Here is a 13,857-nt window from a genome sequence, read left to right on the forward strand (position 1 = left end):
AACCTCAGAGGTGAATTACCAGGAGCCAGCTCCAAGTGAGTGCTTGGATAATGGGAGCTTGTCACGAAGGAAGCAGAGCCCAGGGCCGGGCAAACAGCATCAGCCACCGGAACTCAGGTCCAAGGCGGCCAGACAGGGGCCATGTTTCTGACCAGATCAAAGGTGTCTATTAGGAGCTCGACAGCTTCAAGGAATCAAAGCCCTGTTTCAAAATGACTTAGGCACGTCCATAGGTGGGCTGCTTCACAGGTGGTTATTCTGTGGCTGGAAATCTCACCCAGGGCCCAGGGGTTTGTCTTTCTGTCTGTCATCCTCATTGTCACAGGAAGGCCTTACCTTTTCCTTCATTCACTCATTTGTTCACGGATGCTCCAAGGTGCATAATAGGAGATTGCCCCAGGCCTGGCTGCACGGGGAGCGGGTGGCGTGTGATCCAACCATCACCTTCACTAAGACATGTTGAGAGCCAGGAGCTGAGGAATCGCTGCCCTCCTGAGGAGCTCCTCCCAGCCACATCCATCTAAGCAGAATGTCGTGACCCTAAGTGCCATGGGGAAGGAGAAAGCAGGGTGTGTTACGGGGACAGGGAGTGTGACGGGGTGGCAAGTCACTTATAGGGGTGGCAGAGGAGGCCAAGTGCTGTAATGTGGCTTCTGCAGGGACCTGAACACAGGGAGCGGGAAAGCCCAGGGATGAGGGGGTAGGGGGTCCCAGGCGAAGGAGTGGCAGACGCAAGGGTCAGGTGTGGCTGGGCTTGACCTGTTGGAGAGATGACGTCAAGGAGCCTGTGGCTAGAATTCCCGGAGTAGGGAAGAGTGGTAGCAGGGGACCACCAGACAGCAGGGTGGTATCTGAGCTGAGACCTGCGTGAGAGGTTAAGTTGGCAAAGAGAGAACAGCAGGATGGGGAACCCCGTTCCTGCAGGGTTTGGTGGCTAAAGAACGTTGTTTTAAAAATCTGTTTAGATAACGAATAAGAGGAGCTCACATTTTTTTGGTGCCTTGTTGTATTTAGAGTCCCTTTTGCAAGAACATACACATACATTGTGTCATTTTTTTTTAATCTTTATAAATCCCTGGGGAAGGAAGATGATTATTCTAATTGTAGAGATAAGAGTTTTGAGGCCCAGAGAGGTTTCTTCCTCTGAAAGTTGCACAACCTATGGAATTGTGGTGATGGAATTAGAACCCAGACTGATCCCAGGCTCGTCCTACTAGATTCACCTTTTATATCTAAAGAAGACACTCTTCAAAATCTTGAGAAGATCCAATACATTAACTTTTTATATTTGTGCTTTCACATATTGTTTATGTACTTAATTTTAAAAGCAGGTAAGACATTGTCATGGAGAAATAATTCAGAAATATAAAATATAAAATGGTTTACTGCAAAAGTTTCCTCTCACTCAAGTGAATTAATTACTTCTATGACCTTACTTGTAAGACTTGGGAAGAGGAGACTTTTAAAACTGATGGAATGTGAGTTTATAAATTTTGGTTACGCAGGTAAATTTTTTTTTTCAACTGGTCGAATTCTTTGGCCCTGGAACACAGACAGTTTTTAAAAAATGAACCCAAGGGTATAAAAATACTTGGCTCTCTCCTTGTTTCTGCCTTTTAAAATTAGATATGTAAATGCCAGCGGTGGAATTTAATAACCTTAGAAAACGGAAGACTTCCAAGTACACAACTAGGTAAAGAGAGAGAACATTCCCTCCCCTGGAAATAATGGTTTTAGCAGCACTTTCTTTGGGGGAGTCAACGAGGGACAGGGATGTTGATGGACAGCTCATCTTATTTATGGTCAAACCAGAAGAAAAGCTATGGTTTTGTGGCCAGTCCACAGCCAGAAAGCCTCTCTTGCTTGCCTTCTTGCTTTCCCTTTCTTCCCTCTTTCCTCCGGACCCCTGTCCATCCGCTCTTTATTTTAGTCTCTCTCTCTCTCCTCTACTCCCTTCTTTCTTTCCTTCCCTATAACTTAACTTCCCAGCAGTGACTCTTGCTTGGCCAGGGCAGGAGACTTCCCTTCCAACTTAATCCCCACCTCCTTCCTCTTCTGGTTGAACCCTGGGAAGCTCTATCACAGAGCTACATCCCCAGCCCTTTTAAATTTTGTTTTGTTGTGACACAGGGTCTAAGTTGGTAAGGCTGGCCTTGAACTTGCAATCCTCCTGCCTCGGCCTCTCGATCGCTGGGATCACAAGTGTGCACCACTGTACGCAGCTTACCCTCCCTTCTTGGGGAATCTTCTAGAGCCTCCTCCCTAATGATGGGATAAAATGTTCTCCCCCCGGTCTTCTCCTTAAGCCTGTCTGTGGTGACCCCTGGACTGTGTCCCCCTGGCTGGCCATGCAGCTCCCCAGCACCTCCTGGAGCTGCTTTCCTTGCACCAGGCCCCAGGGAGTCCTCTCTGCCTGGAGTCCTCTCCCCAAAGCTCTGCTCACCCACTTCCTCCCAGAGCCTGGTCTCACCTCACCTGTGCCTTTCCTGGCTATCTCTACCCTCTGGTAGCTTCTTGAAAGGTCCCTCCCCTGTGCACCTGGGTGTCTCCCCACCTGCCTCTGGGTAAGTGAGCACCTTAGGAAAGAATCCTGGCTCTGCAAATTCCTTGTCTGTGGTTTTGAGAAGTCACTCCTCCATCTGGATCTCATTTCCTCATCTGTAAATGAGGCCGGACGAGCCATCTCTGGGGGCCCAGGGCTGTGTGTTTTTCTGGTTCTAGGAAAGTTGGGGATGCTCTTCATTCAGTGTTTCTGTGAGAAGGACCCATCGAACTTCAGGGATATTGATTCTGCCCACGCTTCTGGACAGTTCTTGCCAAGGTCCCTAGGAGGCAGTTTTCCCTGCCAAGAACCTTCTGGCTGTGCATTCCAAACCCTGCTGCCAGAGGCCACTTCACCTCAGTGCTCCTGACATGGAGAAGCTGAGGTGGCAAAGCACTTTGATAGAGAGGAAGGCAGGCCGAGAGGTGGAGGCCGGAGGCCAAGTGCCCCGGGAAGAGGACACCCTGTAGGAGTGGACAAGATGTTTACCAAGTCACAGGTCAAAAGAATGAGCCCAAGGTGACCCTGCCCTCAAGCAGCCCGCCATCCAGGCCCGGCTGGAGCGGTAGGAATCTCCCGGCATGCCTTCTCTCAGGCATCTGCCCCCCATCAGCAGCACCTGGTTATTTCGTTTCTCTGCGTGCCTGGGAGTGTGTCCTGGGGGAGCGGCCCCAGGCTGAGATGGGGCCACTGACTTGTGGGTGTGCTGCTAATCAAAAAGTTGTGTCTGTTGCATTGTGACAGAGTGCCTGACCAGGTGACACGTCATCCAGAACTTTAGTCTGATGGGAAAATGGAGGAAGACTGTCTTTCCCTGATGGTGGGCTGGAGTTCTTTATGTCGTGCCAATCATCGGCTGGCTACTGAGGTTGCGAATCTCTCTCTTGATCTCTGAATCTGGTTCTTAATTTGCTCAGCATTTTAACGTAGAAAATTTGATCTATATTTTTTCACAGGCAGTGCTCATGTGTGTGTGTGTGTGTGTGCACATTTAAATAAATGCTTATCTATTCTGAAGCGCTAAGATTATTTTCTTCTAAAACCTTTCAATTTCCTCCTTTCTGGTCTTTTTAGCCACACAGTACATGGAGGCAGGCGGTAGGGGAGAGGGAGGGTGTGTGTGTGTGTGTGTGTGTGTGTGTGTAAGGGATCTTATTTTTAAATTTTTTGTATGGATAGCTAACACTTTTTAAAATTGTGGTATAATTCATATAACGTAAAATCATATTTTAAATGGTAAGTCATTTTATTTATTTATTTTTGAGGTACCGTGAATTGAACTGAGGACTCTTCTACCACTGAGTTACATCCCCAGCCCTTTCTATTTTATTTTGAGACTTGGATCTTTCTAAGCCACCCAGGCTGGCCTCAAGCTTGCAGCCCTTCTGCCTCAGGCTCCCAAGTAGTTGGGATTACAAACGTGCAGAGCCGCAACCTACCTTGGTTAAATCATTTTCAAGTGCCTAAGTCAGCAGCATTTAGAACATTGTGTAACTGTTACCACTATCTAGTTTCAGAGCCTTAGCCATCTTAGCCATCAACTCAAAAGGAAACCTAGTTCCCATTAGGGAGGCTCTGCCCCTCCCCAACCCCAAGCCCCAGCAACCACTTACCTGCTTCCTGTCTCTATGAATTCACCTATTTTGGACATTTCAGATAAATGAAGGTATACAATACATGGTGTTCTGAGTCTGGCTTCCTTCACGCAACACCTTGTTTTCAAAGTTCGCCCCTGTTGCACTAGGTCGCAGCACTCCATTCCTTCTGAAGCTGTGTAATATTCCAGGGCAAGGACAGGACACATTCGATTTATCCAGTGCACTGTCGATGGACATGGGCTGATTCCACTCTTTGGCTGTTGTGAGTGGCTATGCCGCGAACATTTCTGTACGAATGTTTTGTTTGCACGCCAGCTTCCAACAATCTTAGTGGCTAACAACACATTTTGCATAATCTGTTCTTCCCCTCACAGATCTGCAGTTCCACCTCTGTAGCAGACCCAGCCTCCACACATGTGTGAGTCTCTCTTTCAAGGCTTCTGATCCTGATTCATTGGTCTAATTATCCATCCTAGTATTAACACTGTAGTTTCTGGGGTTTTAATTACCCAGGGTCAACTATGGACTGAAAATATTAAATGGAAAATTCCAGAAATAAACGATTCACAAGTTTTAAATAATTTTTATTATAACATGCTGTAATAATTGTTGTGAAACTCTTATTGGACCTAAGTTATAAGTTTATCACAGCAGAGCTTCATAGGGACAGGAAAAAACCGTAGTACTCTATATTAGACGCTTCTGGACTTATTGGGAGTATGTCCCATGTAGGTTGAAAATGCATTTAATACACTTTGTTTGTGAAGCACAAGAACTTAGCCTAGCGTACCCTAAATGTGCTCAGAGCACTTACATTAGCCAGTAGCTGGGCAAAATCATGCAACAGCCTATTTTATCATAAAGTATTACATACCTCTGTAATTTCCTGAATTACACTGAAAGCGAAAAACAGAAAGATTGTACAGACGTACTTTTGCACCACTGTAAAGTCAAAAAATTAAGTGAGGCATCCTCTGGGTGCCTTGGAACATCCTCCCCTTGGGTGTGCTGCCTAAACCGTTACAGCTGCATGGTGCATCTTGATAACTGGTCAAGCAACTAACTGCCCTCCTTCCCCTCTCTGTCTTATTTAACTCGGGGCCTTTACCTTTGATATGAATTTGAGGAGCAGCTCATCAAACTTCACAAAAATTCGACTGGGCTTTGGTTTGTGTTTTCAGTGGCTTGAGGAGAAATTCCATCTTTGTAATGTTGAAACTTCCCAGAAAACTCATAAATCATTTTCTTCCCAGCCTGAGACTTCCACACACCATTCTGCTGGGGTTAATTGTCCCCCATGTCCCTCTGGCCAACTCCCTCCTCAGGTCTCAGTTATCTGTTTCTGGAGAGATCTCTGTAGCCTGGATCCCCCTCTGAGCCCCAGGCGTCACTGTCCTGACTCAATGAGTTGGGTGGTTCCTGGTTTGCTATCTGCCTCTTGGGAGGCTGCAAGTTCCTCCTGAGCTATGGCCCTGTGACCTCCATGCTGACAGATACAGGGAACCACTAAATATCTGTTGAAAGAATAAAGGGGGCTGGGGATGTGGCTCAAGTGGTAGCCCGCTCGCCTGGCATGCGCTGGGGCCCTGGGTTCCATCCTCAGCACCACATACAAATAAAATAAAGATGTTGTGTCCACCAAAAACTGAAAAATAAAAATATTAAAAAATTCTCTCTCTCTCTCAAAAAATAAATAAATAAATAAATAAATAAATAAATAAAGGAAGTGAGAGGACAGTCTTCGGGCCCTAGGGTGTTTGCCATGCCTAGAGATGGCAAAGTAAAAACTTCCTGTGTCTCTCCTTTTTCCCCTGGGAAAGGGGATGTGATGTGATTAGTGTCCACCTTATAGCTTGGGCCAGGGAGTAAACCAGTCTTGATGTAAAGGTCCTAGAGCCATGTCTATTAAGTGGTCAGGGCTACCAAAGCCTTTGCCTGGCCCACTCTTCTCCTCCAGGAATGTCTCAGGCTCTCAGCTGTGTGATGCTGGGAGGCTACAAAGTCTGTTCCTTGAAACCATCTCATTTTTATTTAATTTCTCCCACAAACTAGACATCTTACTCCAAATTTTCATATGAGGCGAAGGAGTCTTGGAGAGGCAGAGTGACTCATCAAAGACCTTCAAGCCAGAGCTCCTGACCCCAAACCCAACACGGATAATCTTTGTGGTATTTTCCAGATCAGACATTTGGTCAGTAGAATTGCTAGTTTGACTTTGAGAACTATATGGTTCCTCTCAAAAAATGAAAACAAACAACAACAACAACAAAAACTGACCAGTATTGACTCACATTATTTTTAATTTTTACTAAAGTAGATATAAATCTAAAATTAAACTTGACTTTCTTATGCTCATGGTTCTATCAACCAACATAAAACCAACACAAGTCTTCAAAGCAAATACAAACAGAACCACAAGCCAATTTAAAAAATTCAAATCATCACCATATTAAGAGACCAAGTAAGCTTCTGACATTGGCTTTAACAGGAGTAGAGTGATTTGGGGAGCTGTCATATTTTCTGTGTCTTCTTTTGATTTTGATTACAATGGACTATCATTTGAGCTACTCTCATACTCTTATTTTTTTTTTATGTTTATAATCCAATTAGATGGGTTCAGCAATTTGAACAATGCTCTCTCAAATGCAGTAATGGAAAGTGGGAAATAATGCACTTAGCCTCACGTCACTCACTGTGTTTACTGTGGCACTCACTGCTAATGAACTATTGCAAGTATGTTCACAAAAGACAATAATGGCGCAATTTATCCTCTAGCAAAGGGCCCATTGTGCTGGCAGCGTGAGCTCCTCATTCCTGAGAGGCTATGTGGGGCTGGTGGTTAGATTCTCCCACCACTGTACTCTGTGGGCCCACCAGGAAACTCCATTCTCTGAAGTTCCGTGACATCACCTGTCCTGTCCTGGCTCTGTGTGTCCTGTCTCTCAACCAGGCCTCTGTTCCTGAGACAACTGACATTATATGTCATCCCATGCTCTGTGCCATTCACACTGGGTCAAGTTACAGTTCCAACACATTCAATTATTTAAGAAGCTAATTTCTTAGCCTATGAAAATGATGTTCAATGGCAAATAATCCTTGCAAAGAAAAATTTGAGTTTTCTACCAGTAAAGTAAATCTATATGAGCTCAAGGGTGGCCACTGTCCTTAGCAGTATGGGACAAGTTAAATGAAGGCAGCCTGAAGTGCCTCCATCAATTCACTGGAAGTGAACCACGAAACACAAACTCTGAAGTAGAAATTCCTTTGCTTGTCTTCTAAATAATTCTAGAAGAGAATCCCTGAGGCTGTTTGAGGAACTCTGGGCTCAAAGACCATGGAGTCTGTGGATGAACAGAGGCAGGCCCTGCGCTAAGTGCCCGATGACCAGCCGCTCACTTCCGGAGCTCAGGACTCGGGGGACTCCCCACCCCATCCCCAGCAGAGGCACCAGAGCAGCCCTCCCAGCCTGTTGCTGTCTTTATCTGCCCTTTTCCTTCCCTGGGAAGCACACGGTGGACCCGACCTCCCAGGCTGTTAGTTTCCCCAGCATTTGGCTGTGCTCCAGGGCCCCCGAGCCCCTCCCCGCAGTACAGGGTGACAGATCCCACCCCACCCTCCGATGATCACCCCTCAACGGCCCCCCTCGCACTCCGCCCGGTCCCTTCTCGGCCGCCACCATCATCACCACGTGCGGGCCTGCAAAGGCAGAAGAGGTTCAGCAACCCTCACCGGGGACTTTATTTTCTTTTTTGCTGGTTTCAGGCTTTTTTCTGCCTGAGTGAAAATGAAACAAACACCACCCCCTCCCCAGCAGGCGACACACACGCCCTCGCCCTCGCGCGCCCNCGCTGCTCCAGCCCTGCCCGGTGCCTGCCCTGCCTCTGGCCCTAGCTTTTGTTCTGGTGGTTTGCTCTGGTGCCCAGATCTGATCCGGTCTGTCGCCAGACTGTGCCTGTCTCTGCCTCTGTCCAGCCTTGGAGATTACCGCCTGCAAGACTGCGGACCCAGGTCTGCCCCTCCTGGCGTTCGTAGTGTAGGGATGGCACGAGAGGGAGCTCGCGGGGAGCACAGGTTATGACCCTCCCATGAAGTCCTGAAAGGCAGGAGGTGTCTGTCCTGGCAGGACAGAGACTGGTTCTTGCCCGAGACACGATGGGAAGGGGGTACCTCTGGGAAAGTGGAGCTGGGGTGGGCGTAAAATGAGCGGTGCCTCAACCCGGAGAGCAGGGTTTCTCAGAGCCAAGGGCCAAACCCAAACCCAGCCTGCGGAAAGTTTCGGACACTATAACTTGGGCAGCCAAAGTGCTTGCTGCAGGGGGTGGGGGTGAAGGGAGGCAAAGGGTCCCTTCAACTTTTCAAACTACCTCTTTCCCACTCAAGAAGGACACCACCCCGCGTTTGGAAATGGCAGGAAAACAGCTAAACAGAATGATTGCACAAACTCTTGAAAAGCATCCAAGAAACAGTAAAGGGGGGAAAATGTTAGCGCGCAGAGAGAGAAAGCAGAGCAACTTGAGATTCCCCGATTTTCCCTCTGGCGGGTGGGGGCGGGGCAGAGGGTGTCAGTGCTGCTCCTCCCCCCAGGAAGGAACTGAGACCCAGGCTTTGTGGCTTTGCTTGCTGTTTGCGCCCACTCCTTCTGGCTCCTGAGCAGGCCTGGCTGCCTCCTTCATTGTACCTGGGAATAGGTGTGTCTCAGGAGGCAGGAGATGCTGGGTGGAGGCCTGGCCTTGCTGCTTTTGCAGGCAGACGATTTCCCAGGCAGACCCACAGGTTCCTCCACTGAGAAATAGATTATGCTGGAGACCTTGTTCCCAGGAAGCAAATGCAAAGTGTATTGCCAGAGGCCAGGACCTGAATGGGACTGAGGTAAAGGACGTGATTAACTTCTCTGCTTTTCTGGCTACACTAAGCACTTTTTCTACCTTCTGGGGGGAAGTATCTTGCCTCTCTTACCAGATGGGGCAGGATGCAGGTCTAAGTTATCTCTGTTACAGGTAACAGATGTTCAATGGCTGAATAAGGCAGAGCTGAAAGACTCCCTAGGGATTTCCTGCTCCAGGAGATTTCAAATTGTGCCCCAGAAGGCCTAGCATCAGCGTGGGGGAGGGGAACCTAGAAGGCAGGGCTCTGCCCCACCCCACCCCCATTCTCATTTCTGACAAAACCAGTTTAGGTCCACCTTTATCTCTTCTTTGTTTTGGTGAGTTCCAGAGGGTGTTTGGGAAGGTGTCCTTATACCTTCTTCTCTGGTCATTTTATGAGATCAAGGGTCTGAGGTCAAAGGTCTGCAAAGCAATTAGGGGAAGGGCTTCCAGTGGTTGAACCTTGCTGGGAAACCTGTCTCTGGAGTCCTAGGCCAGCAGTGGCCTTCCCTGGCCTTGGTGATTCTGGCAGCCGCTTCCCCCAGCTCTTGGCACCAGCTCACCTATATTTAAACTCCAGGGCTCCTCGGCTGCCTTCCTAACCTTCTGAGAGAAGAAATGACTCGCAATCTCTGTACTTCCAGGCCTTTAGTGGGACTTTAAAATATGGGTTGGTCTCACAGGTTTCCCAGCCTAACAGGGTGTGCTAGGCACCACTAACCCGGTTTATAGTGAAGGAGATGAAGATTCAACAGAGAGCGAGTAACCCACTAGCGGCCCCTTAGCTATTAAATCGCAGATGGGATTTGAATACATTTCCGCCTGGCTCTAAGGCTTGAGTTCTTCCATTTCAGCATTTCTCAGGATGACTATAAAATGGCTAAGGGACAGATGTCATCCAGATCAGGGTAGGGGTGGGGGACAATGGCTGAACGGGGAAATGTATTAACTAGGCATTTATACAGGTGCATTTATAGCAGAAATAGTATTTTGTTTGAATATGAATGTTTTCTGCCCTGTGCTTTCTTTTTATTTTGGTGATTGTTTATAGTTGCTTATTTTTAAATTTTTAACTAAAGTGTAATTTACATATGCTAAAATCCACCAATCTGAAGAGTTTTGTTCCATGAGTTTTGAAGTTGTTTCCATCTGTGTAGCCACCCCAAATGAGACATAAATATTTACCTGCGTCAGTCTAGAAAATTCCTATTTCCAGTTAATTTTTCTTCTACCCTGTGAGGCCCTCATTTTCTGATTTTCTTACTGATTAATTTTGCCTGTTGTTGGAATGTACTCTTTCAGGTCTCACATCACATCACTGGGTGTGATGTTTTGTATGTGAAACAAACTGCACTTTGTTAATGCTGAATCGTATTCCAAGGTGTGGATATACCTCAGTTTGTCTCTTCTGCTAATGAATATCTTGCTTATTTCCAGTTTGACGCTATTATGTGATCATTCTTGTGCAAGTCTGGGAGTGGAGTTGCTGGGACACCTGCAATATGTGACAACTAGGAATGTTTTTCTCGACAGTATTTGGTGTTGATGGTCTTTTTGATTTTAGCTATTTTGATGAACTGGTTGGTGATTTTTACTTTCTGTTTTTCTAATCAAATTTTAATTTTTGGAGAAGACAGAATGAGCAGGGGTGAAATATGAGATGGTGGTGTGAGAGCCACTGTGCACCATGATTTAGCAGAGAAGGAACCAAGTGGTGGTTGCACGGTGACCACAGGAATAGGGATTTCTGGGCTCCGGCGAGGTCTCTGTGTATCAGTGGGGATTTACAGACTTGGTACTTTACATATTCTACAAACTGGGCAAGTTGAGGAATGCTCATAGTTTTAGATGTGACTTCTGCAGCATTCATCTCACCTCACATGTTGGGCTCCCAATCCATGTTTAACTGCCCCTGGAGTATTTCTTCTTGTATGTTGCAAGGCTCTGTAAACTCAACAAGACCAGGAAAGAATTCATTATCTCACGGTGGCTTTCTATCATGGGTCACTGATGCATGCTCAGAAGCTGAGCAATTAAGGTGGGGGATGATAATGAACTGAGTTCCATGCCAAATGATGGAAAGCAGTCTAGGCAAGTAAAGCCTGGAAGTTGGATTGGGCAATAAGGAGATTAGGAGCAGTTCTGGTTTGGTGAAGCACTAGTAAGCTAGATGGCTGATAGGTGAGAAGGTAAGATATGGAGACAGTGCAGTCAATTCTTTTAAGAAGTTTATTTGAGAAGGTCAGGAGAGAGACTTAACTGTAGGGAGCTGTAGGGAGACAGGGTAAAGGAAAGGATTTTTAAAATGGAAAAGACTGGTGAAGAATAGGTTCAGGGGAAGGATTCAGTCCAGGAGAGGGAAGGGCTGGTGGATAAAACCAGGTGCTAGGAGGAGCAGGAGGCAATGGGGAGAGATGACTTTGAAGTAGAATGGATTGTCTCCTTCTGTGAAACTGGTTGTGCGTAAGATGCAAAGACTCACCAATGAGAACATTCTTTGTTGATTCCCCACAGCCCACAACTCCTTGTCATGGCACGTGTGGATTTACATTCATGCATAAGCGTGTATCATTTAGCTTTTGATGCGATCATGCTGCATAACAAACAACCCCAAGCTTAGCTTCTGAGCTGTTTGTTTATTATTCACACAAGGCATTAGCTGCAGTACAGTTGTAGGGCATGGTTTTGTGGCTTTGCTCTAGGTGCCGGAGAGATAAAAAATCTGCTCCAAGTGGCCTCTCATTCTGGAGCCCAAGCTGAGGGAGATGCTTCTGTCTGGTATATACTGTTTTATGGTGAAAGCTGGAATAAGAAAGAGATGATATGATACCTCTTAAAGCTTCCATTCTGCCATTTCCCACTTTCTACTGGTCATGGTCAGTCATATAACCAGATCCAAAGTCAACTCGATAGAGATGTATACTTTGCCTATTGGCAGGGAATGAATATTTGGAAACAATGATCCAATTGACCAAGTGTTTGCTAATAGACTAGTGATCCCTAATCTGTGGGGGATAGAGTCCAAGACCCCCAGTGGATGCCTGAAATCTTGGATAGTACCAAACCCTATGGACACTGTGTTTTTTCCTCTAGCTACTTAGTAACTAAAGTCAGACATATATACAGTGGGGGAGATACTGGATGAAGGATGCTTCACATCCTGGGATGGACAAAGTGGGATGGCGGTAGATTTCTTCTTGTACTAGCATGCACATTTCAGTAGTACACAGTTGAAAACTTATGACTTGCTTATTTCTGGAACTTTCAATTTAATGCTTTCAGAATGGCTGATCATAAGTGATTAAAACCCCCCAAAGCAAAACCACCCATAAGAGTTTACTATTAAAACTCAATGATACAGGTGTCCACCTAACTCTTGCTCTCCAACTTCATCCCCTTCACACAGCCTACTGTCTGAGACAATTGCTCAAAATGTCCTCTCAAGTCTCTATATCTTTGGGAATAGAATCTCTCTGTCTAGGTGTCATCTCCCATTACTTTCCATTACTGTGACAAAATAACTGAGAGGATCAACCTAAAAAGAGGAAAGGTTTGTTTAGGCTCACAGTTTCAGAGGTTTCAGTCCATGGTCACTTGGTCCTGTGGTTTTGGACCTGAAGCTTTGGACCTGTGGAGGCAGAGTACATCATGGCAGGAGCACATGACAGAGGAAGCCTGTTCACTTCACAACAGCTGAGAAGCAAAGGGAGAGAGGAAAAGAAAGAATCAGGGTCCCAATATGCCCTCCAAAGGCACACCCCCAATGACCTAACTTCTGCAGGCTTCACCTCCTAGAGCTTCTGCCACTCCCAGCAGTGCCAGAAGCTGGGGATCAAGGCTTTCACAAGGGCCTTGGGAGGAAATTTATTCCAACTACAGCGCCCAACCCCCACCACCAAATCTCTGGCCTGGTGTAGTGGCTCGTCTCTACCAGCTCCCCAAAGGGTCCTCCGAAGTCCAGCCCCGCTGCTCCCACTTAGTTCAGATGCACCCCCTTCAGCCAGGGTGGCCGTTGCTCCTGCCCGTCTCTCCCAGTACACTTCAACACTGCATCAAAGTCTTCCTGCCAGGCACCAGTTCACTGGGTGTTTTGCTCTTTCCAAGGCTCCCTCTGCCTTCAGGATAAAGCACATATTCCTTTGCATGACATCCAGGATCCTGCACGAGTTACACTCTGAACTTCTGGCCTCGTTTCCCCGCTCCTCAGAACATCTTCTCTGGCCTCAGGAATTACTGCCGTTCCTGGAACCCTCTCCTGGCTTACGCCTGCAGCCTTGCCTCCATGCTGCGGCTCCTGCTTAAAGCGCTCTCGCTGCACCCTCCACAAATCCACCTACAGATTCCCACTTTGAAGACCTAGCTTCATCAGCGCGTTCTCTGGGAGGCCAATGCCTTCATCCTGCGCCTGCGCCCACCCCATGAATGAAGCATCCCCTCCTCCCCCTGCCCCCCATGCCCCAGCACCTGGGCATCCTGCCACATACAGCCCCAGCTACAGTTTTGCCACATGTCATTCTTTCTTCCCTTCAAAGAGTACACTACTCACATGACCACAGAGCTCTGTACCTGACACACTCTGGTGGTCAGGTATGGCCTGGGGGACCTGCCGCCTGAGCTGCATCTTTAATGACTGTCAGACGTGGGGCAAGGTGTGTCACCCCTCTGCCTGTGCCCTGAGTCTGCTGATGGGAGCATCACTCCTGAAAGGGAGGCCGGTGGAGTTCCCTTCGGAAGCCAAAGGGCTATGTAGATTTAGTTCATGGGTTGCAGGCAAAAGGTCAGTATGTTTAACCCAGAACTATTTCTGAAAATCCTTCCAGTTAAGAAAGAAAAAAAAAAAAAAAAGAGGAAG

At 47.1% G+C, this 13,857-nt stretch overlaps 1 protein-coding gene across 9 annotated transcripts in view; it reads left to right on the forward strand.

The window, feature by feature from the left end:
• The first annotated feature begins 8,020 nt into the window (after positions 1-8,020).
• Ggta1 (glycoprotein alpha-galactosyltransferase 1 (inactive)) overlaps positions 8,021-13,857 on the forward strand; it is a 64,080-nt gene continuing 58,243 nt past the window's right edge. For 2 of the 9 annotated variants that reach the window (XM_048813166.1, XM_048813168.1), the window contains exon 1: positions 8,361-9,009. The gene's annotated coding sequence lies outside the window, so the exon portion shown is untranslated. Of the gene's footprint in view, positions 8,149-8,315; positions 9,010-13,857 lie in introns of those variants that run through there. The other 7 variants (XM_048813154.1, XM_048813161.1, XM_048813158.1 and 4 more) reach the window with 7 other exon arrangements.

Source organism: Marmota marmota, unplaced genomic scaffold (assembly GCF_001458135.2).
Source record: "Marmota marmota marmota unplaced genomic scaffold, marMar, whole genome shotgun sequence".
Classification (NCBI taxonomy): domain Eukaryota; kingdom Metazoa; phylum Chordata; class Mammalia; order Rodentia; family Sciuridae; genus Marmota; species Marmota marmota.